General features: G+C 34.3%; 1 long non-coding RNA gene across 1 annotated transcript; it reads right to left on the reverse strand.

Moving 5' to 3' along the window:
• Positions 1-887: 887 nt before the first annotated feature.
• LOC107310158 lies at positions 888-26,953 on the reverse strand. The gene is made up of 3 exons (XR_001553496.2): positions 26,873-26,953; positions 2,868-2,937; positions 888-1,069 (listed from the first exon to the last, which is right to left on the reverse strand). It is a non-coding gene; the product is annotated as an uncharacterized LOC107310158 (long non-coding RNA).
• Between the last annotated feature and the right edge of the window lie 80 nt (positions 26,954-27,033).

Raw genomic sequence — 27,033 nt, forward strand, 5'->3', positions numbered from 1 at the left:
TCATCAGACATGATTAAAAAGTACAATAACACACTGTACAAGTAAAGTAGCACTTATTCTATTTTATTTTATTTTATTTTATTTTATTTTTTGTGTCATGCCCTGATTTGAATGACTTTTTCTTTGGAAGAATAATCTTTGTCTTCAGAATCCTTTTATATTTAAAGTGATTTTTTTCTGAGGAGTCCTAAAATTAGAAGTATTTTGGAATATAGCATACACATACAATTTTCTTTATAAAAAGCCTTGACATGAGAATCACAATAAATAAATAAACCCACAAATATATAGCTATTTATATTAAATAACTTTTTTATTATGTTGAGTAAAATATCCTTGCCTGAATGTGATCTAGAATTTGGGATACTGAATTTCTCATCCCCATTCTCCTTCTCATTCTCTCTCCTATTCTTTTTGAATGACAAATTCAGAGGAAAATAGAGAAACATAAATAATAAAATTCTTTTGAATTATTTTTTTTTCCTCCGATCTGTACATTTAAAATCAACCAAAAAGCACAGTTGCAAAAAGAGTTTGTATTTGTAGAAGTGTTAAAGCATGGTTTATACATTAAACATACACATTTTATATATATTAAATGGATGTGGGTGCGTATATCTATCTGTATGTGTGCATGTATATATTGTAGATTGTACATGTGGGGAAGTGTTCGAATTCATATCATCCTACTGTCCAACTTTTATATAAAATACAAACAATTCATGAATAAACATAGGAATAAGAACTTTTTTTTTTTAATTAAAATGTGCAAAATAAGGAAAACTTCCAAGTGCATGTAAATTTTCAGTTGTGATTGTGTATTGTAGTGAAAAGTGCTTATCAACAAGAATAAAATAGTCATGACTGCATGGCGTTCTGAAGCTGTGTTCTATGAGCATGGTAGTTGTTTATCTTCAAGAGTGAGCTGTGAAGAGTGGGTTTACTTGCCTGTGTCAAGCATGTTACTGAATTCTGAGTCTTGAGATATCATCCAACAGAGCAAGTTGACAGCAGACCACTTCAAACATTTTCTCAGTATCATACAAGCAGAGGTCCCCTTTCTCAGGATCTCAAGGAAAAAAGGAGAGAACAATTGTTTGAATTTAAATACTACCTTGTATCTGTTAAATATGGTGCATCCTATCTCTTTCAACAGCGTATTAGTTTCTAAATGTTTCTCCATCTAGTAGAAGAAACAGAAACCATCTAAATGAAAAGTTATATTTTCTGTTCTGTCTTTACAATTCCTTCCAATAAATTCAAACTTACTTACAAAGTTCCAGTAATAAAGCCATCACTAATGATGCATCACAGCTTTTATTAATGAAATAACTATAATCATCTGATGACAGGCATCTTTGATGTAACATTAATTCATCCTCACTTTGAATAATCTAAGGGGAGAAATCTTGCAAAATAATAGGACAGGAAGCTTAAAATGCTCTCTAGGTGGAATTATATTTTAATTAGTTTTTTCAGATGATCTTTCTATCTCCAAGGTAAAGCTTGTTTATGTCCCTAAGCTCAAGTTATTCCCTTCTGCTGTTCTGCTGTTTTATTGTCATCTTTTTGCCCTTATCAGGTGTTGGTCTCTGCAAACTAAACATAAGTAGTCTTCCTTTCTTCTTCATATCCTCTTTTAATAGCAAGGTTAGGACTCCAGTTTCCTTTCATTTATGGGTTTGTTTTTTTTTTTCCTCATAATTTTACAAAGGCCAAAAACCAGTGTGTAGGTAGGTAAATACAAAATATTCATGTTTATCTGCTACATTTGCTAAATCTGTGTTGTTAAGAGTAAACAAGTCTGGAGCTGGTTTATTTTGTTTGGTTTTATTTTTTTTCCCCATGTTTTCCCCCAGAATATTTTTAATGAACATGTACTCTGAGACAGCACATCTGACAAGGAAGGGGAATAAGTAAGCACTTGAATCTTGCTGCTTTCTTGTTTATCTTTTGGAAATAACTAATGAATGAGAATGACTTGTGTTAACTGCTTTATAAACATAAAAAACATGATTCAGCTGCAAAGAGATTTGCTAATTGACAAGAGATGATCTGAATGAGTAACCAATAAAAGCTCATTACTATCCTTCAGTATATATTTATCACACTCGTGACATGTAAGATATTCTTTGAAGATTTCTTCTTCTACTATGAAATGTATGATAGCTGGAAATATTGGGAAGCCCAATGTATATACATTAACTGCTTTATTTTATTATTTTTATCAGCTTTGAGGTTCTCCATTAAATAAATGGTACTGTTATAGACCAAAAAAAGGAGATTACAGTTTGGCAATGGTTCCTCACGGACCTCTCTGTTTGATTATCACAAGAAAAAATAGAATGTCAGGTACATCATAATGAACATATATGTGCATACAAATGAGGTAAAGTTAAGTTTCTATAAAAGTTAAATGCATCAGACAGCTGCAGCTATAAGGTAGAGATAAGTAGAATCCCTTTAGGCATTCTTTAAGCAAATGCTTATGGGGACTCAGAGTTTATGACACTGTAAACCTGAACTATCTTCAGAATAAAGTATCTCTTGATATTTCTCATGTTTTTGCAATTGCTTTCCCAGAAGACCATTAAAAATAAAAAAGGCTTTTCCCTACAGAGTTCAATATGAATGTCCCACCTGTTCATGCCTCAGCTGAAGTCACAGACATGATTATGACAGTAGTTGCTGTATAGATTACAAAATCAAACTAAAAATGCACACCCAGAGTATAAAAAATATGCATCTGTAAAAAACATATGCATTATGAAAGCAGACACATTTCTAATTACAATATTTTCTGTTAGCCAAAGTAGCATTGTTGCTGTGCTGATAACACGATTTGCTATTAATTCACAAGTCCTTACCTGGCTTATGCATCAATCCACATTATACCACGTGGTACTTCTACCAGAGTCTTCCAGTATAATACATGAGCTGAGGGGCAAAAGAAATAACCGTTTTTTGCAGTTGGTAGTCTTCAGCCTTTTCAAGCCCTACCCTTATCTGTTACCTCTTTTTCTTGAAAACTAACCTTAGATTTCCCTTTAAAACAAATCTCTAAACAACTTTTTCAATGTTGTTGATCTGGAGCAAAGTATCTAGAGATTGAAGACTAAATGTGTTAGATGTAGTGCATATTTAGTAACAGGAAAAAAAGTGTGATATGCATCTGTTAGCATTACAAATGCACTAAGCTATGCATTTTTAAAATCTTTCTCTACAGTGAAAAAATACAGTGGTCTTTATGTAGAAGAAGAGAAAAATAAAGAAAAATCCCTTCTCCCATTAACAAAAAGTGTATTCAACAGAGTACATACACCACATTTTTGAAAGCACTCTTCTCTCTAGGAAACGAACAACATTGCTACCTTTATAAAAAATAAAATCTAGCTAGGCTAACCGTGGGATATATGTTATTCAAAACTAGTAAGATGTAATCAGTTGGATTGGCTTAGAGGGTGAATCTCATTTACATAACATGCTGATTTTCTCTGCATTAACTATTTAGTTGTAAGGACCATTTGTTTTTATGGTGGTGCAGGCATTCATTCATTTTTAGCATGCACATCATCTACATATTGTTGTTGCAGTCTATACTATAGAAACAATATACTTACTAATGAATTATGACTTTCTTTTGCTCAAAAATTAGTTCTTCCTAATGAGATCTCCACATAATGAGCTTATATGAAAAATGATTAAACAGGAAACCAAACAGTATCAAGTATTTCTAGCATGATTATAAGTAACTGAAATATGACAGAGATATATGACAGGTAGAAATGAAAATTTTAAAGTAGAAGAATTTGATATGTCCTGAGGACAGAAATTAATGCCATCCATATCGATTATTTCAATGAAGTGTTTATAATTAATAACAGTATATATACATAGATATAGGGCTACTAATCCTCTTTGCTGCTTTTAATCCTATTTTTTTTCTTATTTTTGGTATAATTAAAAATCGTTACATAAAATAATATGTACCTGGATGAATAACGCTGAAAACAGTCATGTTTTAGCTCTTCTAAACAGTTTTAGGTTTTGGCTCAAATTTTCAGGAAAAAAACCCAAAAAACAAAAACACAAACAAAACAACAACAAAAAAAACAAAAACACAAACAAAACAAAAATAAACAACAACAAAACAAAACAAACCCTAAATCATTTCACACATTTATAGAGGGAAATAGTGTTTGTGTGTTTGTTTTTAATATTCTTCAAAATAAAAAAAAAGTTTAATAGTCACTGTCTCACTTTTTGGTAATGTATGTGGGCTAACAAATACTGCACAACACTGTAGATTGCTACAGTGGATATGTGGTAGAGGTTAAAGCTCTACCAAAGATAATTGATTCATATGTGAATCTTGTTTTCAGATTGCCATAAGAAGAGGAAAAGAATTCCAAGAAGGTGAGAATGAAAAGAGGAACTTTAAAGTCAGATATTTTAGTAGGGCCAGCTATCTCATCTTTGCTCAAGTTTGTCATCTTTCTTAGATGTACAATGGATGGATACTGTCCATTCATACTGAAGAACATTGAGAACCATAAATTGGATGAGATTAGTAGTTGGTGCAAAATCAGAGTAGTTTTGAATAATTAAAATGAATTTTGGTTGTAAACTGGGAGTTCAATAGGTGAACACGGTTTTTGTCACATATTAAAGCTAAGTGAAAATATTTGTACATAAATATGATGGGAACACTAGATAAGAAGAACTATTTAAAGTAAACATCACCAGTAGAATAAGCAAAATCAGGTAAAATTTCTTACAGATACAGAATGGAAAAAGAAATGAAAAAGAGAGTATTTTCCTAGAATGGGAAGTTAGATGTTTGAATTTTTAGTATTCCTGTATGGAACCAGGAGTGGGACTCATTGATCCTTGAGGGTCTCTTCTAGCTAGGGCAAGTGGTACTATAAACTATGCTAATCTATGAGTAATATTAACAGCCTTGTCACTGACAAATTTCATTTGGAGCCAAGTGCATTCTGCAAAATAAATTGGCTGGGCATCTAGTGCAGATACATTTTTTAAGACCTCACATACTTCCTTACCTGCAGTTATACTTACAGCTTTTGAAGATTTTGTGTCCTTGAATTTTTCAACTAGCTCTTCAGTAATAACTTTTAAGTACTTGATATAGCTTGCCAAGTATAAAAAAAAATGTCCTGTTAGAAGTAGCTTATCTATTAATTTGTTGAGAAGTAACAAGCTACTGTTTCTGATGTGGATGATTTCCCAAAATTTCCTTTATTGTTTAATGTGCAGGCTGCTCCAAATATGTATACCCTCTATTTATTTATTTACTTATATATATACTTATATATATAATACATACATACATACATACATACATGTATATATGTATATAATATATATAAATATTTATATACATATATATATATATATAATTATCATTATTATTTCTTCCAGTTTCCTGGGATGTAAAGTTACCAAGAAAGCATTGTTTCAGGAATAGTATGAAGAAGAGTAACAGAGTTTATACATTGTTTTACATTGTTGTGCTGTAATGCTTTTTGTCACAGTGACCTTCACACGCTGTCATACTGAAGAAAATTATTCTGCATAAAGCAAAGGCATTTCTTTCTCAGTTTCCTTTCAACTATCACATTCAGAACACTCTTCCAAACTTCTTGATTCTGAAACAGATTATTGGTCAATATTTGCATACTTCTTTTTAAAGTTGGTACTTTAGTGTCAAAATTTGTGTTTGTTTGTTGTTTTTTTGTTTTTTTTATTTTATTTTATTTTATTTTATTTTATTTTATTTTATTTTATTTTATTTTATTTTATTTTATTTTATTTATTTTATTTTATTTTACCAAGGCTAAAAATATTCTTGGCTGCATTAGGCAAAACATTGGCAGCAGTTGAAGAGAGGTGATCCTTCTTTCTGCACTTCATTGGTGAGGCTGAATGCCTTCTTCCCTCCTTCTACCTGCATGCCCCCCCCCTTCCCCGAGAGACATGTATGTACAGGAAAAAGTGCAATGATGATGATCAGACTGGAACACCTCTCCTGTGAAGAAAAGCTGATTTGAGCATGGAGAAGGCTCATAGGGGATCACGTCAATACCCATAAATCCCTGTAGAGATGGTGCAAAGAGAATGAGGTTTTTTTTTAAGTGGTACCTAGTGTCAGAATAAGAAACAGTGGGTACAAACTAGAGCACAGGAGACTGTCTCAACATCAGGAAGCACTTTTATACTGTGAGAGTGAATGCTCATCCAGAGAAGCTGTATTCCCTTTGAAGGTCTTCAAAAGATGACTGCACTTGGTCTTGGGTTACATACTCCAAGTGGTTCTGTTTGAGCAGAGGGTTGGACTAGATTACATGCTACAGGTCTATTTCAACCATCGCTATTCTGTGATTATGTGGGAGATCTTGCTAGATGCTACCATCTAGCAAGTGTGTGCCCCAGTGGCGCAGTGGTAGGAATGTCACGTTGCAACATCGGAGGGCCCAGGTTTGAATCCCCCCTGTGGCGCAAGTGGTAGAAGTGCCACTGCTACCCAGGAGCTTGAATCCCAGGGGTTGGACTCAATGATCTCTAAGGTCCCTTCCAACCTGCACGAGACTGTGATACTGTGATACCATGTTTAAGCCTCAATTCCCATATTATTTTTAGAAACACAGACGGATTTCTTCCTTGGTAGAGAAGATTATGAAAATTTGATCTTTAGTGTTTTGTCCAAGGAAACATTATGCTTCTAGAATCTTTAATGAAAGGCAAATGTACTTTTCATATAGATAAGGACAAAACGTATTAAATGTAAACATCCTTAGTAGTAAAATTAATTACATGTTGGTTTGAGTTCAGTTTTATCTTCTTTAGATCCTCTGTGACTAAAAGAACATTAGGGACACCAAAACCTTTTTAGCAAGGAAAATACAGAAATATTGGTTACACTGAAAGAAAATGTATAATACCAAATCTCCTCTCCTCTGTACTGTATCTTTTCAGAGTGAAGGATTTATACTAGCTTTGCTCTCATTCTTACTAGTTTATCTAGTATATCTAACCCCTTGGTTATATGTCTCTGTTGTTGACAGTATTAATTTTAGAAAGCAGTCATTGCTGGTGCCATGAGCAGACAGTTTGCAAGTAGTACTAACACTGATTGAATCTGTGGACAGTGATGTATTTACAGCATCTTTCCAAATGTCTGTATTGATTTAATGAAGCTACATGAGGAGTTTGCTTGTCCTTTCTGGCACAAGTTTCAGAAGTTGCTGTAGATTTAACCAGTGGCTTAAAAGAGCCCTAGTAGTACCCTCTAAGGAGCAATAGCAATTCTGATCTTCTAAAATTTACACATATTCTTAGTTGTTGGGTTTTTGTTTGTTTTGTTTTTGTTTTTTTCTCTTTTCACTCTCTCTTTTAATTGATCCTGTAAAAACTGTAGAAATCAGTCAACTGAATATTTTGACTGAACTTCTAGTACTTAATTAAAATAATAGATTTGTTAATTGAAGCCTTGATAATTAATTTTATCTATTTTCTTAGGAAACCTTAATCTCCTGGGCTTACTAGAAATAAAACATAATAAAGTAAATTAGAAACTATTCTGCTATAGTGAACATTTTTGTTTGCATCTTCTAATATACACTCTCTAGAGGAAATTCAGATATAAATCCTCAGGTTTTTGTTTTTTTTCTTTTACTTTCTCACACAAACTTAAAAAAATAAGTAAAAATAATAAAAAAAATATCAGTGAAACAGTAAATTTTAGCATCAGTGACTAATGTCTTCATTTTCAGCATTTCCCTCCACTGGAAATCTTCCAGGTTGTAATATATCCACCCAGTATGCAGTTTAATGGATGCAGATGGTGAGTCAGGTAAACTTTTATGACTATAGTATATGACTTCTTAAATCATGTTATTCTAAATTTGACCTTTTTAGTATATTTCCATTAATATATTGAAGAAAAAGTCTTATTTACTTATATGTAAATGACTAAAAGCTAAACAAATTATTTTTAATAATGAGAAGAGGTTATTTTTCTTCTCTTTTTTCCTATTTCCATCTCTTTTTGCTGGTGTGTGTGGGGGGGTTGCTTTTTGTTTTGTTTGTTTGTTTGGTGTGTTTTTGTTTGCGTCTGGTTGGTAATGTATATCAAAGTAGCTTTGGCAGAAAGAGCTAAAATTTGTCCTACCTTTCCCTTCTATAATTAAAATGGAATAAATGGATTGCAATTCTGGAGACAAGGAAATGCACATAAAACACTTATTCTGGATATGGTTTAATTCTATGATGGCATTTGGCAGAAAAGCCATTTACAATAGTTTAGACCTCCCACACATTTATTTATTTTTTTTTTAATTTTTTAAGTAGCAAATGCTACTTAAGAGAGAGGAGCTGTTACCCACAAAAGCCAGGTTTTATTAGCTCAGAAAGAAGCCTGAGAAATACTTTTAAAAAGTTCACTTTTAAGACATTTATAAAAAAGAGAACACAAGGTGAAATAAAACAGGAATAAAAGACATTGTCAGTAAGTCTCTCCTGTGTCCCTGTTTGTACATTGCTTCTCATAGTTTTATTCTCTCTGACTTTTGAATCTTCTGCTTCTTTGCTGTGCTTAGCAGGGCTTCCCTGGAAATAAGTAACCAGGAGAGGAAGGAGGTAGATAAGATAGTTCCCGTCTGCTTCTCAATTGTAAATAAGCTACTAAAATAGTTACTACTCATGACTAGGTTAAACTGAAATTAAAATAAACAAATAATGTTTTTCTTCTAATTTAAAATGGAAATATTTTGCCTATTTTTTACTAATTTCTATTTATTGAACTTAACTGAAAAGAAACATAAGAAATTGCTGCAAATATGAAATCATTTTATATGAGTTACCTTGAAACAGTAGAAAAAAATCACATTAAAATTTTAACTTTCTTGCCATATGTTTTACTATCTTCAGTACAGCCAAGTATTGCTGCGAAACACCTACGTTAATCTTAATAAATTTTTATTAGATCATGATGTTTTCTGATTTTGTGTTTCTTTTTTTAGAGGGGTGGTGTTGTTTAAGGATGATGATTTCTAACGCTTCAAGTAAATTGTCAATTTATTTTACATGTGCCAGATTTCTAATGGTTTTAACAGTAAGAGGAGACTGCTGGCACAGTAACTACTTCTTTTTCCATCAGTATTTGCAGATTTGACACAATGCAGGATTTTCTGTTACTGAAAGTCAGAACAGTGCTGCTAAAGATTACATCATTCAAGCCACTAATCACTAATCTAGTTCTGTAAAATAACCTGACAGACTTTTCCTTCATCTTCCTTTTTTTTCCCCCTCCCTTTATTTATTTATTTATTTATTTATTTAATTTATTTTTTAATTACCTGTACAATATAAAACAGTGATAACTACAAAGCCTGAGAAAATTGAAAAATTGAAATTTGATTTAAACAGGTGATTGAACCATAACTAGAAGAGGAACCCATAGCTTTCACCAATGGCATCAGAAATCTTCAAATTCCAGATTATTTCCACCAGATAGTTAGAAAACCACATATCTTAATGACTTCACGGTACATTTTTATGTAATGAGTTCTCCTTCTCAGTGACACAGAGAAAAGGCAATAAATGATATCCATATTTTAAATGTCTGAAAAGCTCAATTTATGGCTTCTTTTATTGCATCTAAATGTAGTGAATCTGCAAAACATGACTTTAATTACTGCTTTGGTTTTAGATATTCCGAAAATGAATTATTTCTTAGGAGAATGAAGAATTAAGAGAATGAAGTGTTTGGAGGCTGTCACCAAAGTAAATATCACCTTCTGAGTGGTAAATAAAAAAATGTTTCAATAGAATGTTTGAAAAGTATGTTTGTGGCCTAATTTTGTAAAAATATTATGTAACTATCATGTTTCATTCAGGAATATTTTTTTTTTTTTTTGCAAAAAGCAGTTTTTCTCTTTACTATATCAATTCCTAGATTTCTTCTCTAAAGGTGGACAACTACAGGCCAATAAAAAATTACTCTTCATAAATTCTCTATGTAATTTTTTTTTTATGTTTACATATTTAATATTTTTAAAGAGTAGTTTACATTTCATTTTTCTGTATTTAATTTAACAAGTCAAAGTGCTACTACTTCCCTAAAATATGGAACATTTTTGTAAAATTAAGTGTAGTGATTTTTTTTTATTATATACATCAGGACAGGATAATGCTGTATTCTTATTACAGTAAATCCAACACCGAGAGAAAAGAGAATAATCTCAAAAAATGAAGAGTTTTCAGACAATTTTTTTATAAAATTTGTATGTTCCACCTCTTTCTTTGTCATATATTCTATCACATTCTTGGAAACATCAAAAATTGCAACTTCTTTTTCTGTATGGTTGTTAGTACACGAAGCTAGACATGAAAAATTAGAATGTTTTATGTATTCTTCAGGAGGTTTTGAAATAACTCCTTCTTCTAAATTTGATAAATAATCTCAGCTGGTCTGATTTTCTTCAGGCTTAAAAATCATGTTTTTTGCTTAAAATTAATGTGTTCTCAATCTTTCCCTAAATTGGTGGACCTTCACAGAGAGAAACACTTCTCTTGATTACTACAAAACCAACCATGGACATACTGCTGCTTCCATTTTTGTATTAAAATATTTGACTGAAGAACAGAAGAAATCTACTTTCAACAAAGTTAGAGGGTAAACTTGGATTTTAATTTCCTTTTGTTCATGTTGATCAGTAATCATGAGAATGAATACGTGAACTTAAAAGCCTGAGCTAAAACTGTTCACTTCCTTAATCCACCTGTACAAAGAAACCCAGCAGGGACAAGTGAAGTTACAAGAACCATTCAGCTAGCATTTTCTACTCTGGCCTTTCAGCAGTGTGCAAGAGCAGCTCTGTTAATGCTAATTTACAACAGTGTAAATAAAATTCTTGCTGATTGTAATTGGGCTCCTTATGCTGACAACAAAAAGCAATTTTCAAAAAGCACTTCAAGACCAAAACTGTTAACTTTCAAAGAAAATATACTGAAGTTTTTGATTTTCCTCTAAACCGGAATTGCCTGATTTTGTGTAAGTAACATTATATGTTTCAGTGTTTCACCAAACTGTAAGTCACCATTCAAGTCTTTATCTCATTCTTTATCTTTGAGAAAGCTGATCACCTTCTAATCTTTGGAGAGGTACAACATAAATGCCTAATTAACAGCTTTTCTTACTCATGAAGCTCAGTTTTCACATGTAAAGGTAGGGTGTTAACATATAGCTTTCACTTTCTTCAGCCATCAACTCTGAACTGATAATTTTTAATATTGACACTTACATCTTACATAGTCAGCTGACTCTATAGCTTTTGTAAAACATTGTTTAAGAATAAAGAAAAGCAATGCATAGTGATTTTTTTTTTTCTTTAATGTGACCATGCCTTGCCTCTGAATTGCAGTATCGATCAGTACATGCAGGAATATGTACTAACTCTTCTGAACTATTGCACGTAGACTACTGTACAATTAGATGAGAAAGAACAATAAATTATCACCACAGTAAAATAAAATGCAGCATTTCCAATTTAGTTTTCCATTTGAACAGCTCTTCCTTAACTCATCACAAATTAATAGCTTGGATTACTAAGGCAAAGCAGTTGAAACAGTCATTTTCTTAGCTACAGAGATCAGAGATATAACAATAAACAGCCAATCAACTTGTCATGGTATTATCAGTCCTAGTAAATTGTAAGTCCTTAACAGCAATCCATATAAGTGCATTAACTAAGTAATGTATTTCAAGTTCTGTTGTTTAAGTGGCAAACACCTTCTAAAATGTCTGTAATAGATGACAGTTGAAGAACATAGTTTTCATATACACAATTTAAATTGAGTGCTGCAATGCCAGTGGAAAATAGTATGGAAGAATTTCTAGAAATTCAAATGTGAGAAGCAAAACACCCTAATTTGTAAATGTGTGTACTATTTGTGTTTTGGTGGCGCAGTGCAAAATTTGTTGTTAATTATTATGTTCATAAAGAAATGCAGTTAGACAAAAAACACAAGATTAAAACTCTCGAATAAAAGCAGAAGACAAACTATTTTGAAAGTATTGAAATCTGAAGAAAAAAATATTTTTGAATTGAATTTTTTTTTTTTTGTTAATAGTCAAAATCTATTAAAAGTTCACCCTGACTTGTAAGATGCTGAACTATCTCAACTTAAACCTTCTGTGAATTTTCCCCTTTTTTCTGTGCACATTCTCCATTTGGGATTCATGGAACAAACTACAGAACTAGCAAAGCTTATCCTCTATTTGGTTTAACCATCTCTTTAAAAAGGATATATAGACATAGAATTAAAGATAACTATTCTGTCCATGATGCATGTGCATATCTCCTGTGAAGTTTTATGGAAATTGTATGCATAATAAGCAAAAACTACAATTATGGGGTAGTAGAAAGGAGTTATGTATGCTCATTGCAGAGAGAAAAGTGAGTCATTTACATGTCTGAATTGTCTGGAAAAAATATCTGCCTCTTCTTAAGTAATAATGTGAATTTATTAGTGAGAGACATCAGGTTTTCCTCCTTTAGTAGTGATTTCTTAATAGTAGCTTTTCTCCACACTTTCTCTGAAAGAGGCAATTTGTATTTTGACTTTACTTACAAATTCCTTCTTTACAGAAAATGGACCATACACCTTCAACATCATGAATTACCTATATACTCTGCTTCCACAAGTGACAGTCACTTCTCAGAAAGTCTCTCACCCATACAGCAGCAGTAATAAAACCAGCTTTCAATATATATTGTGTCTTTTGTCTCCCTGTTACACTCTGGAGGATAACTCTTTCACTGAGTCCTGTGACTTGAGGATTCCAACTTCAAAACTTTTCAAAGTTTAAGATTGCATTAAATAAAATTTGGAACTTGGGTCATCTGCTTTGTTCCTATGCAAGTATATCACTGCTTAAATAAAAACAAGGTTATTTGTTCTTCCCCAACTGCTTACTAAAGAACAGCTTCTGGTAATGTATGACTTGCACAAGTCAACACCTTTATTTTATGTCTTTAGCCTTATGTTATCAATCTTTACTGACTCTTTTGGGTATTTGTAAACATAGTTTACAAGTGTAGTCTGCAGCAAACAAGCTGTGTTCATCAGTGAAGCTAAGCATCTAAATCACCCAGTTCAGGGATGTTTTACAAGAACTAAACTGCATACTCTGTTTTTTCTGTTCTTGCTCTAGACGGAAACTGTGCAATGAAGAATGGTACATCTGAACCATCTGAAGTATATCTGAAGTAACCATTCCCACCCTGCATCAGAGATTCATGCAGGTGATGCTTAGTGCTTTGGACAGTTTAGCTTTGACTATTTCTGCACACTTATTTATAGCTTTTCCCTCATTCTCAAGTTGAAACTTGCACATAGTCACTATCAGTTTGGTTCAACAGAATCACAGGAGATGTTTGGTAGAAAAAAGATTGGTTTGACTTCAGGATAAGTGTGCAGCTGATGCTTCCCATCTGGAAAATGTATTAACATATACTTACATTGTAACATCACCAAGACCTTTATTCTTTTTCCAAAATTTGGCTTTTTTTTTTTTTTTTTTTTTTTTTTAATGCTGAGTATGTTGCTGAAGAGTTAATAGGAAAGGTTACCCAAAGGAATCTTGGATTTTTTATACTAGTGACCTTCTTTGTGTTAGGATAAATATGTTCCTCCCTGGAAGTGTGTCATGGTTTTATGGTCAGTGGTATTCCACATCATAACATCATGTAGTGCACCGGGAATTAAAGTGTTAATGCCCCAGTTCCTCATACCAAGGAGAAGAAACCATGGTCCCCAGAAGACTGTTCACTGTGCTGATATCATTCCTGCACAGGGGGAAATGCATATAAGGCGCTGGTGGGTCATCTGATGCGCTCACTTTCACAGTATCACAATATCACAATCTTGTGCAGGTTGGAAGGGACCTTAGAGATCATAGAGTCCAACTCCTGGGATTCGAGCCTCCTGTGTAGCAGAGCGGCACTTCTACCACTTGCACTATAGGGGGGATTCGAAACCGGACCTCCAGTGTTGCAAGCGACATTCCTACCACTGTGCCACCGGGGCACACAGTGCTATCCTCCCTGCTGCTCAACTTGACTGTTGCATCTACATCTCAGCATTAGCGTAAGGCCTCCTTTTTTCAGACAGTCACTTTTTCATTATATCAGATTTGGTCAATTCCAGTTCTAATTATATTGTATTATACTGTCTTATCTTGTTTTTTTTTTTTTCTATACTCTATTTAGTAAATTAGTTCATTTCTCATCACATTGTTGCTGTTTTTTTTCAAATAATTTGGGGTCCCCTGTTTTCCTATCTCTGGAGGCGCAGATTCTGAGAAATCCCTCTGCCCTCATTGTCACAGAACCAGGCCAAACCAGTCCGTAAACTGTTGAAATAGGGAACCTGACATTATATAAATTTAACAATATTTTCCTGAATTTTTCCCTGTCATAAGCTGACATATCTACAGTATTTTCTGTTTTAAAAATTAGTAAACAATAATCATTTTAAAGATGATTTCTCAATGGTTCAAAGTACTGATTGATTCAACCTCATTCATTTTGTCAGTAGATTCTGAGAACTAAACCAATTGGATCATGTTATTCAATCTTTAATAACTACAGGTTTATACAATCTGATGATGCTGGTGATTTTAGATGTTTTCAAAGTACTTTTTACCAAGCAGTATAAAAAGTGGTGTGAGAGGGAAGATATATAGCCATATTTTTGCTGCGAAGGGAGAACATTTCTCTGAAGTTATCCCTTCAAGTCAAGCCTGCAAATTCTTACACAATGAATAGAAAAACAGGAAATATTAACATTAGTAGTCAGAGAGTAAATTAATCTTCCACGAGGAAATACTGTTCATCAAATTGTATTATAAGGAGAAAAAATACACTATTTTAATGTATTTTTTCAGAATTTAAATGAATAGCTACAAAGCAACCAAAACACCAGTCAAAGATTCTGATAACTTTATGATATTTTGCAGAGTTTATCTGAGATAGAAATTCAGATTGGATTCACCTCCTCAGTGAAATATTATGATCTCTTCATGACTGATGGCCTATGTACATTTTAATGTGACACCATCTTTCTCTAGCCTAAGAAGTGCCAAACTTGTCTCTATTCTCTTGGAAAGTCAAGATACTTTCAAGAAAATATTGGAGCTTTTGCCAGAGATATTCTAAAGGACTGTCTAAATTTGTTGTCTGCATACCTGTATAAAAGGAACAGTTGATATCATTAGAAAACATTTTTCTATTTGTCTGTGTCAAAGGATGAAAGTGATTCCATCTAGCTTCAGCCATGCAAGGACTCAGATATGTACCACATGCAAATTCCAAAACAACAGTTTTGATAACATTCATGCAATATGAACGTGTTCACAGTCCAGTAAATTTATTGCTGAATAACAGATGGTAATGGCAAATTTAGGCACTGGGCTCCAAAATGGTTTAATCCACTGGATTATATCCCAAAACCAGTCTGCAGTGGAATTCCTGCCAAGTCAGTGAATTTATCATATGCATTTGGCATGTGCTCAAGTCTGTTACTAAGTGAATGCCAACAATCCATGTCAATCAAAAGACAGATAAATAACAAAATGGAGTGGTATTTTAATATGATGAAAATCTGGATCTGAATTCTGATGCCTGAAGTATGTTTTTGCCATATTAAGGGAATACAACACTGAACATAAAAGCATGAGAAGGTTAAAAATATGAAGGTATCCAGGTCACAAGGAATAGAAACTCCAAACTATGTTATGGTATCTTTCAAATACCACCTCATGAAAAGGTTTGATGATGAAATAGAAGGAGAAAGCACACTGTAAACATTATAAAACAAATTTAACAGCAGTTTCACAAAGACATAATGTATCCTACCATTACTTTTCCCTTGGTTGAGAACTAGTTATCAATCAAATAATAATAACTTTGCTAACTCACATATCCATACACTAGTATAGGAGAGCATTATTTAAGAACTTTTTAGGACGTCTCCAGCCTAACTCAATTATCCCAGTGTAAACCGTTACACATTTGCTTTATTTTAACGTAACAATAATTCAGGGTAAAGGAAGACAAACCCATTGGTCAAAGAGGATCTGGTTAGAGAGTGTCTAGTTAAAACCTACTCATAAAAACCCTGATGGGTTGCACCCATGTGTGCTGAGGGAGCTGGCAGAGGTGACTGCTGAATTGCTCTCTATCATCTTTGAAAGATCTCAGCAAATGATAGATGTGCCGGAGGACTGCAAGATATCCGGTGTCACTCCATTCTTCAAAAAGGGCAAGAGGGAGGTTTTGGGAAACTACAGGCCAGTCAGCCTTACCTCCATCTCTGGAAAGCTGTTGGAACAACTTGTTCTGGATACCCTCTACAAGCAGTCGGAAGAATAAAAGATTATCAGGAATAGCCAACATGGATTCACCAAAGGGAAATCATGCTTGACTAATCCAGTAACCTTCTATGATGTCATCACTGGCTGGGTATATGGATGGAGAGGAGTCTATGTTGTGTAGTTTTACTTCAGCAGGGTTTCTCTCACAGATTTATAATAATTACTACAGAAAAATCAGAACCCAGCTGAAAATACTATTATAAATTCACTATTTCCATTAGGGGAAAAAAAATATCTTAATGATTTAGTGTTTAATGTCTAGGAAGAATTAGCAGCATTCTTAATCTTACAGCACTTTTAGGCCATTTACTCTTTCAGTGGTTGAGATTATTTGGGTTCACTGCCCAGTAGCTTCCTTTTAAAAATAGAAATAAATTTATATATTTTTAAATTAAACCGTTCTCATTTTAAAAGTTATTGATTAAGCTTAAAAAATATAATATACTGGATTCTTAATGGATATGATAAAAATATTAAAATACTTCTATCACATAAGTAAATGCATGTGTTAACAAATTCTTCTGAATGTGTCTATTTATAAAATACCATGTAATTTATGTTCCTTATACTGGAGTTCACCAAGAGTTCTACATGTGGAAAAAGGAGTATTGCAGGACAGGGATGAAAGAGACTGATGTGAAACTACCACCTCTCTTGTTTTTTTTTACTGCTAAATTCATGTAGCTACTGATTCAATAAAAATCTTTTTTACTATAAGGAGTTTAGGTGGGATGAAAATGCGATCTTACAAAGAAAGTGGAGAAGCAATTTCTCTATGAGGAGGTAGTTGATTTCATAAATGAATTACTGTCATGATAGCAGACATCAAAATAATGTCTAATATGGAGTTTATTATTGGCATTAACAATTTTGAGAATTTAAATGTTGTGACATAATAAATCTTATACAGTTATGGAAATGTTGCTAAATGGTCACCTACTGTCACTGTAATGGTTAGTATCTAATCAGTCACATACTTCATTTATTAAGCCATTCTGAGTCCATTTGGTTTATTGATTTTGCTCATAATCTGATTAATTTATTTAACTTGACTCATAACCTAGAAATCAGAGTAACCTATACAGCGCAGTATAAATCTCCTCCATCAAGTAAATATGTATTTGAAACAATTTTTCTAATGTGAATTACTGAATATTAATACACTTATACTGTAGGAAATTACTATGTCTTTGCCCTGGAGAAAGGAACTGTACAGGACAGGTTCTGGATGCTGTGTTAGTAAACCTCGGTACCTGGAAAACATTATGCCAAGGAATTACTACACTACACTTTTGCAGTTTTCATGAATTCATTCCATTTAGGTCAGATCTACCCTGTGACAGATGCGCATCTCTGTCTTGTTTAACTATATCTCTCTGTTTTACCTTCATTTTGATCCACTAATTTCTACAAAATTTTAATCTGTGAGAAGATAGTTCTCTTACCCAACATCTTTCCTGTGGGCTCAGCTGGGTTCAACATTAGAGACTTCCTTTCTTTAATAATGGGTAACTTTCTGTGCATTTAAACTGCTATGTTTTAGCTGTAGCCACATGCTAATATGATTAAAGAGATATTTTAAGACACTTAATTTTAGCAATAAAATAAAATGACAGTAGGACATTTAATCCTGGTAATTAAGATTATCCCTGTATACCTACATGTCTGAAAAAAACACTTGAAAGCTAAGATTTATCATTTCACTTTTAAAAATTGTTTTATTGTTTTCTTCAGTACACCATATTTTTCAAGGGATATACAGGCTCACTTCCACAGATTAATGTTAATTACAGTTACAACTAAACCTATTACTTACCTGTAAGGTAAAGCACTCACAAGCAGCATTGTGAAAAGACAAAGTTTGTGCTGCAAATAGATTGGAAAGCAAAAAAATTATAAAATAATTTAGTGCATAGAAATGATAAGTATTCAAAGAACGTATAAACTAACAGTCTTTGTCCATGTAAAGATATACATTAAGAAGTCTATATTTACATATTTTTGTGGTGACTTATCACCCTCAGTGTGAATGGTGAATTTTGACTATTCCCCACACAACATAGCCTGCTGATGATAAGGTCAGGTTGTTTTAAGTTAGATCAGTTCATTCTTTTGACTATGAATTTGTTTGCAGTTTTGCTTTCTCCTTGCAGTTACTATTCTGAATAAAAGCTTCATGACATTTCCCATGTTCTCTCCATCTCTCTCCTAATTCAAGTTGATGAAGGAAGAACTCTTCTAATATCACTTATTTTCTAATGTAGCTGCATGAAACTTGTTTCAGTAACTCCTTTGAGTCTGATACCAATGACAAATTAGCTCATCTGAAGTTCATTATCAATAGCAGTTTCCACCTGTTTTGAGTCACTAAAGATCCCTGAAATTGCAGATTTACTCACCATTTTCTACCCCAAATATCCTGAATGGGTTAATAATTGTATTGCTAAAATACTGGTGATTACATTACCCTTACATTCTTATATATCACTGGCAAGCAGTTATACCTCTACCAAGTGTATACTTCCCCTGTAGTTAGGTTTCACTTGCGTTTCCCTGTGCTTCCTGGCAATAGATTCACTAGAGATGACTTTGTTGTACAGAAGTATATTGAATTTTTTATCTAGTGTCTACATTACTTCACTCTTCTGTTTTTATTAAAGGATTTGTTATATTATCAGACCTGCTGTCCTCTTATTATACCTTATTGACTTTCTTTCACAGTTTACAAGAAATTCAATAACCTTGTCACTGTTAAAACTTAGTTTCTTCCAAATATAGCATTTCACTGAACCAGAAATAAATGAAAAGACAACTCTATTTATAAAGAACAGTCATACACATATTGCATAAGAAATATAATGTATAAAGTATGCAAGAATGAATGTAGAGCTCCAGTCCAGAAGTTTTCTGGGTTTTTTGTCTTTTATTATCCTTTTCTTTGCTTAAAAGAAATGTCTGTTGGTTTCTTTGTTTGTTTTTGTTTTGTTTTTTTTGTTTGTTCATTTGTTTTGTGCAAGCAGACAGGAGCAGAACTGATGAAAATTGAAATACTTGTATTTATGCTACTAAATCAGACTGAAGCAATACCAGGGGCAAACATCAAGACACCAAAATAAATGCTGTATGCATTCGTAAAATATAAAAAGTCAAATGAGATTTTGGAGCCATAAAATTAGAAGGTAAATATCTCAATAATGAGATTTTGTCTTTTGAAGGCATCGTTCACCTTTCTGTCTGTGTGTGTGAGAATTCCATGCCATGTAGAGTGCACGTGGTACTGATGGATGTGTAATGTAAAGCAACAGAAAAAGAAGCAAGTTAATATGTATACTTTGGAGATATGAAGTTCCTCATTATTCAGCAACATGTTGAGAGCTGAAGATTCCTATGTCCATACCTTATTCTGACTGCCCCTTGAAACAAACTGGATAACATAATGAAGCTGAAAACTACTCTGAAAAGTAGAAACCTGAAAATGTACACTCTTGACTATTTGTAAAAACTGAATGCTTTCTTCAGAAGAAAGCTAGCATCAGTTCTACAAGAGGTGGCTCAGGATATTCAAACTAGTACTCAAGAATGTATCCTACATGTAAAAAATGCAGGCAAAAGGGATTATGATCACAGAATAAGGCTAGGGGCCATTTACTCTTATTTGAGCCATCTCCTGGAGAATATCTTCCTCCAAGTTTGCATTAATTTTCTTGATGTGACTAATATCTTTATAGTCAGTAGGTACAGCGTCTCAGAGATTACTTCTCTCCATGCTGCCCCTGTAGAGTTATGATTCTGGATGAAGGGGCTTACATCAATATGCACTGAGCTACTAAATGTTCTGAATACTTCAAAATAAATTCAAAAAACAAAAACTTTCTATAAATATAAAACAGATCTTGAAGTTTAAAGCAGAACGAAGATAGTGATTTAAAGAGTCAGTAGTTAATGACTTCTCAATAATACAACTTTTCAGTTTATTTTAATTGACTTAAAATTGTGAAGCCAAGTACACTTTTTATAAGACAAATCTAGTTCCTCATGTGTGGATGTAGCAGAAATACTAAGTCACAGCCTGAACCAGTGATTGAGCACCTGGTGGGAAGGCAGAGCCAATCAAGGGGAGCTCAGGTGCATGCAGTGCACCTAAGGGACTGCAAGTTGTGGAGCCAGGATCCACCTCTTCCTAGACCTCATTTAAGGCTTGGCAGTGGAGGTAATGATTTTTCACTTGGGAATCCCTGAATATCTGAGGACTTCCAAAAGTAAGAATTTTTTTTTGCTTGCTTGTTTTTTCTCTCTCTCCTTTATCTCTGCATCCAGAGTTGCTGTATTTGAGCTTGTCCTCATTTGTTACAGCCAAAAACTTTGTTTCCTTGTTTTTGTTGCTGTACTTTCCATCACGTTATAGTGTTGTAGTGGGCTTTTTTATTTCCTGAGATGTCAGTTAAGTTAGCAGTTGAACATTAACAAGAGAAAGGCATGGTGTGATTTAATTCTTCTGGCAAGTATTTTGCTGTGAATTGAATGTCAGGCAAAACACATGGGAGAAAGAATAATTTGGTAGCCTAGTTGCTGGAAATACAAATGGATAAAAATGACTTACTGCTCTTGTCCATGTGAATATCCGTTTATATAGAATGTAATGTGGCCAGAAGAAGAGATTGAAAGTCTCTGTAATAGTTCTAGATTGTCCAATAAAGACTACTGCCCTCATGAGAAGTGTAAAACCATATGTTCATGTACTCATGTGTAGAAGAAAAAACTGTGTACCAATTCTGTATCTACTGTACAGGCACTTCTTTAAACTGACCTCTAAGATGAAGGTGAAGGAAAGCCTTCTGGTCCTGTGTAAATTCTGTTATAAGCTATAAGGTAAATCCTAACCAAACACACAGTCTTGTGGTTGCTAAAGCAATGTTTTTCAACAAAACTATGATTTACTTTCGTTGAAATAGTACCAGTACTAGTAAGTCATGTAAGTAGAATAGTGCCATACAAAGAAAACTTTGACCACTATTCATAAATATAAATTAATGATTATACTATAGATGACATTGAACAGTACAGAGTATACGTGAGCTACTATGTATAAAGTAGCAACAATAGGTGTAATAAATATTACTTAGTATTTATTGGTTTAGGCTTAAACATTAAGACTTTAGTAAGTTATTCTAGAATTTTTGTTATACTATCCTCTAAATACATATTTGAATGGCATACTAAAACAGTAATTAAACATTACTTAAAAGCAACACACACAACTAGAAAATACAGTTTTTGCTAATTCAATAGGCATGTATCTTCACTGATGACCTTGATGAGGGGACTGAGCACACCCTCAGTAAGTCTGCAGATGACACCAAATTGGGAGGGAGTGTTGATCTGCCTGAAGGGAGAATGGCACTACAGAGGGACCTGGATAGACTGGGTTGATGGGCTAAGGTTAACAGTATGAGTTGCAGTTGGGCCAAGTGTCGGGTCCTGCATTTTGGTCATAACAACCCCAGGCAACCCTACAGGCTTGGGGAGGAGTGGCTGGAAGGGGACCTTGGTGTGCAGATGAATGGTTGGCTGAATATGAGCCAGCAGTGTGCTCGGGTGGCTGAGAGGGCCAATGGTGTCCTGGCTTGTATCAGGAAAGGTGTGGTGAGCAGGACTAGGGAAGTCATCCTGCCCCTGTACTCGGCATTGGTGAGGCCTCACCTTGAGTACTGTGTTCAGTTTTGGGCACCTCAGTACAGAAAGGACAATGAGGTGCTGGAGAAGGTCCAAAGAAGGGCAACAAGGCTTGTGAAGGACTTGGAAAATTAACCCTATGTGGAGAGGCTGAGGGAGCTGGGGCTGTTTAGTCTGGGGAGAAGGAGGCTGAGGGGAGACCTGATTGCTCTTTTCACATACCTGAAAGGTGCTTACAGTGAGAGCAGGGTTGGTCTCTTCTCACTGGTGACAGGACGAGGGGAAATGGCATCAAGTTGTACCTAGGTAAGTTTAGGTTGTGTGTTAGGAAACACTTCTTCATGGAAAGTGTAGTTAAAACACTGGAATACCGTCCCTGGATGTGTTTAAGAGTTGTTTGGATATGGTGCTCAGGGATATGATTTAGCAGAGGGTTATTAGAATTAGGGTACTATGGTTAGGCTGTGATTAGATTTGATGATCTTTAAGGTGTTTTCCGTATTGATAACAATATATACAAAACATGAACTGTTCATCTAAGTTATACCACTGCTAATGAACATCTATACTAAACTGTCAGAATTTTCTGAATTCTAGCTTTAACCCAGAAATAAAATGTTGCTTATGTGCAAGCTGTACACTATCGCTTATGTGTATATTAATTGATGTAAATAGGAATCTTTATGCATTGCTTCCATTAAGCTGGAAATTCATGAATGATCTATTTCAGCTTTCTGTTCATGGGAATATTTGAGTGTTTTCTATGTTTTCTAAATTTCCTACATAAAACATTTATAAGTAAAAATTACTTCAGAAGCACAAACACCCAATGTTTCTGTTACAAAATAAGCTAGGTTTTGTTACTTATCTGTGAAATCAAGGTATGGGTTTTTGTTGTTGGTTTTTTTTGTTTGTTTGGTTGGGAAGTTCTTCAGGATCAGTCTAAAAAGACAAGGACAGCTGGCTATTTTCAAGGCAAGGTCACTGGGATTCCTAGACCGTGTGCTAAGGAGGTCTACCTCAGAAATCTCCAAACCATGGTGATTATGCCTGAGATTAGAGATTTCCACTGAAGTTCTGCTTTGAAGGAGGCAGATAACTGAGGTTCAATGAATATTTCAAGCACAAGGTACTCTTATGTATTGATTTATGTATTGATGTGTGATGTGGTGTAGGGAACCTGCTTTGGCAGGGGGGTTGGACTCAATGATCTCTAGAGGTCCCTTCCAACCTCTACAATTCTGTGACTTAACCAGCTGTTAGATCAGCTGTTTTTGTATTGTGCTATAAGTAGATGAGCTACTGACTTTCAGTTAAATGTGTCTTGCTAGTAAAAAAAGGAAGTAAAGTTTGGACTTAACTAAAGTATTAACTGATGAAGGGCCAGGAGCAACTCTCTTATGAGGACAGGCTGGGTGACCTGGGTCTGTTCATCCTTGAGAAAAGAACATCCCCAAGAGGGGATCTGATCAGTATCTATAAGTGTTTAAGGTGTAGGAGGCAAAGGGATGAGGGTAGACTCTTTTCAGTGGTGTGTGGCAACAGGACAAGGGGAAACAGCCATAAATTGAAGCATAGAAGGTTCTGCACAAATGTACATAAGACCTTCATAGTAACGTTGATGGAGTACTGGAACAGGCTGCCCAGGGCAGTTGTGGATTCTCCTTCCCTGGAGACATTCAAGATCCAGCTGGATGCCTACCTGTGCAGCATGCTATAGGGAACCTGCTTTGGCAGGAGGGTTGGGCTTGATTCTAAAGGCCCCCTACAATACCTGTAGCCTAATCAATTGCGATGTCACCATCTTAAGATTTTTATTCTTAACTGTCTCCCCTCAGCACTTTATTACAAGATACTAATGTTAATAAAAATTCCCAGGTTTTCATAAATTGTGAGATATTTAGTATATTGGGACTTATTCATTATTACTGGTAACTGATAGATGCTTAATATTGAATTAGATCTGTGTAGCTATTTTGACTGTCCATCCTAGAAAAGGATGCCTGCTGATCAGTTACTTAGGATGTGCCATTAGCTACTATTTCACATAAATAACCTGTGATCCTGTACAAAACATTAGGCCCAGAGAGAAGGTAAATGTACAGGTTTATTTTTAAAGCAAGGATGCTAGTACTACCTTGCAAGTCAAGGGAAGCCACTAGATATAATAGTATTATTTTAACATCTGTTTCAATAATTCCTTGTTATTTGTAGATGAGGACATATTATGTGGTTAAAATGAAGAATTGTTTTGTTTTTTTTTTTAAACAAGTAATGTTATAGGTAATTATTTATTCAGTGGTGTCCTATGCCATCATGATGAATAATTTAAGAAAGCAGTTTTGTCTGCTGTCACTAACGCATGGATTTTTCAGAGGCCACTCCTAAAATCCTTTTTGCTAGTAGATGCAATCAGCAGCTATGATAGTGATTTTTTTTTTTAATTTTTTCCCAGTAGTGATCAGAGTAGTTCTCTAAGGGTTAAAGAATTAGATAACACAAATTGGATTTCTTGAGTCCATAAATTTAGAATGAAGGTCATGATCAAATGCTTCCTTTTTCATGTTCCATAAATACATCAACTAATAAAATTTATAGTCAAATACTACTACGATGAGACTAACTTCCAGTGAGAGTACATAATATTTGATGGTTGGACTGTTGCAGTTGTCTCCGTACTATCTCTTTGCTTAATCATAAGTCTGCTGTTATCATCCAAGTTTAGTGTGTTTCTTAGTATAAACAGAATTAATCATATTGTGACAGCAGTCATGAACACATTTGGTCCTATACTGTAATATCTATAGAAGGTGTATCTGTGATTCTCCATTAGATCTAGATATTTTTCCGGAAGAGCTGTTAAATATATAAAATAAGAAGACTATCCAAACTAATCTGTTAGTTATGGAAATTATTCAGTAGCCTTCCCAAGGAATAACAGGTCATATTACAGTTGCATCTCTCATCAATTATACTTTTTCTTGTACAAGATGAATATAATCTTCAGTAAGTGACAATCCAAGTTATTTATAGCAAATGAAATACCATATCTTCCACAAAGTAATTCATAGATCCTAAGATCAAAATCACTACTTCTACTTTTCAAAAAGCAAGTTCTTTTGGAACAAATTTATGTGAAATGACTCATTGCAACTTTTTATCTTTTGTAAGGTAGAATGCTTTCAAAAATGAGAATCAGTAGATGAGATCTGGAATTATACACTTTATTTTTAACTCATTTTCTCCTAATTTCATCCCCCGCAACTCTCTGCTCTGTGTATGCACTGTCATTTTTATACCATAAGGCCACATAAAATTACTAATGTTTAGATTTGACTTTTTAAATAGAAATGTTCTAGAATTTTAAGCTCTGTAGGTTGTAAGTATTAAAATAGTTAACACAGAGATTCAGAAAAAAACATTCTTAAAGATGAGCACAAGAAACACTACCATACCACACTGTCCAAATAGTAACTTCATGTTCACTTGTTTAAGTAATAACCATAGTCTTGAGCATGTATTTAAATATCTGATCTTATGTTTGTTTTTTTTTAAAGATTTTTTTTTAAAAAATCAAGACGAGCACAGAAATAGTGTATATAGTGAGATCTCTCTAGATAATTCCAGGCTTTCATTTTTGTCCTTCTATTTTCACTAATTTGAAGATGTTCACTGGTTTTCAAAGAATAAAAAAAGAATTTCAAAGCCTACAAGGAGTAGAAAAAAGTACTCTTCTGTATCAGTAATTATATAGGAAATATTTCTGGATCCTCACATAATAAATTCTTCTCTTCCTTTGAAGATCCAGCAGGACTTTAGTTAATTCTAGCAAGAAGGAAAATAGCAATCAGAAGATTTGGGTCAGAGTGGACTCTTAAGCATGGGCGCCTACCTGTGTGACGTGATGTAGGGAGCCTGCTTTGGAAGGGGGGTTGGACTCGATCTCTAGAGGTCCCTTCCGACCCCTACAATTCTGTGATTCTGTGAAATACTTACTTTCAACCTTCCTAACTTGAGGAATGATGCCTGTCTTGTGCCCTATACCTAAAAGCCATGTCTGGTCTGTTTCCCATTCCCTAAATGTCTCCTGCTTGAGCAGCTAGAAACAAAGCTTTGCAAAGTACTACTGCTACTTCTTCCTTCCCCCCCACAAGACCTCTGAGTTCCTTCATTGTGCACTCTTTGTGGAAGCTTGCATATGTATCAGCTTTTTATATTCTGCTGCCTTTAAATATTAACTTAAACTCTCTCAGGTATTTGTGATTTCAGTGTTTAAAGTCCTTAGCACATTGTTATTATTGTTGTTGTTGTGAACTGCTGGACTCTTTTTTTTTTTTTTTCCCTTTCCTATCTGCCTGCACCTTCCCAATGGCTCACTCCCCAGAAAGCCCTGTATCTTGATCCAAGAAGTTCTGCTTCAATCTGTTTCCTTTCCTAATTTTCAGAATTGATGAGCTACCTATTTCTGCTTCACCAGCACCAAGAAAAAAAAAAAAATAGCAGTTCTTTTGTCCTTTGTATCTACATGGAGAGGTAGATGCTGTAACCCTCCAGCAGCTCAGCACTGCACAGCCATTTGCTTGCTGCCCCCATGGGGGGATGGTGGAGGGTGCTAGAAGCAAAACAGGATGTGTGGATTGAAATAAAAACTAAGACAAAATGGGTGAAAAGGGGGGTGGCGTGAAAGCAGGGGATAGATCAATCCACTGTGCAAGACCTTATACCTACCTACCAACTGACCTGCAGCACGACCAAGCAGAAGCTATGCTCCCCCGAAGATCTATACCCCTCCATGCAGTGCCATGGTATGGAATGATGCCTGCCTCATCCAGGCTGTCCCTGCCCCACCCCTGCCCTGTGCCATCATAGTGACAGTTCTGTTACACAGCAGCCTGACCCAA

The sequence above is a fragment of the Coturnix japonica genome, chromosome 2 (genome assembly GCF_001577835.2).
Source record: "Coturnix japonica isolate 7356 chromosome 2, Coturnix japonica 2.1, whole genome shotgun sequence".
NCBI lineage: Eukaryota > Metazoa > Chordata > Aves > Galliformes > Phasianidae > Coturnix > Coturnix japonica.